Genomic DNA, 322 nt, shown 5'->3' with positions numbered 1-322 from the left:
AACGGGGTTACACGTACCCTGGTAACAGGGGGGGTGTCACACGAGATGGGCATGGTGTGACTGCATCCAAATAAGAATACGGTACGTGGCTGGGTAGCCAGCAGTTATGCGTGTATTCTACTATATATATTTAGGAAAGTCTATACATTTAGAATTAGGCGGCTTTGCCGCAGATAAAAATAAATAAAAGTCAATTTTGAATTTTAAACGGAAGAGTAATTTGCCTTGGGTTAAGGCAATAATTACTCTTGGAGTAAGCGGATTGCGATCTGCTAACTTGTACTTGTTCTAAGTATAGAACGAAACATCGGTGACCCAAATC

Source organism: Plasmopara halstedii, assembly GCF_900000015.1.
Source record: "Plasmopara halstedii genome assembly, contig: Scaffold_208, whole genome shotgun sequence".
In the NCBI taxonomy this organism is placed as follows: Eukaryota; Oomycota; class Peronosporomycetes; order Peronosporales; family Peronosporaceae; genus Plasmopara; species Plasmopara halstedii.
This window is presented reverse-complemented; position numbering follows the sequence as displayed.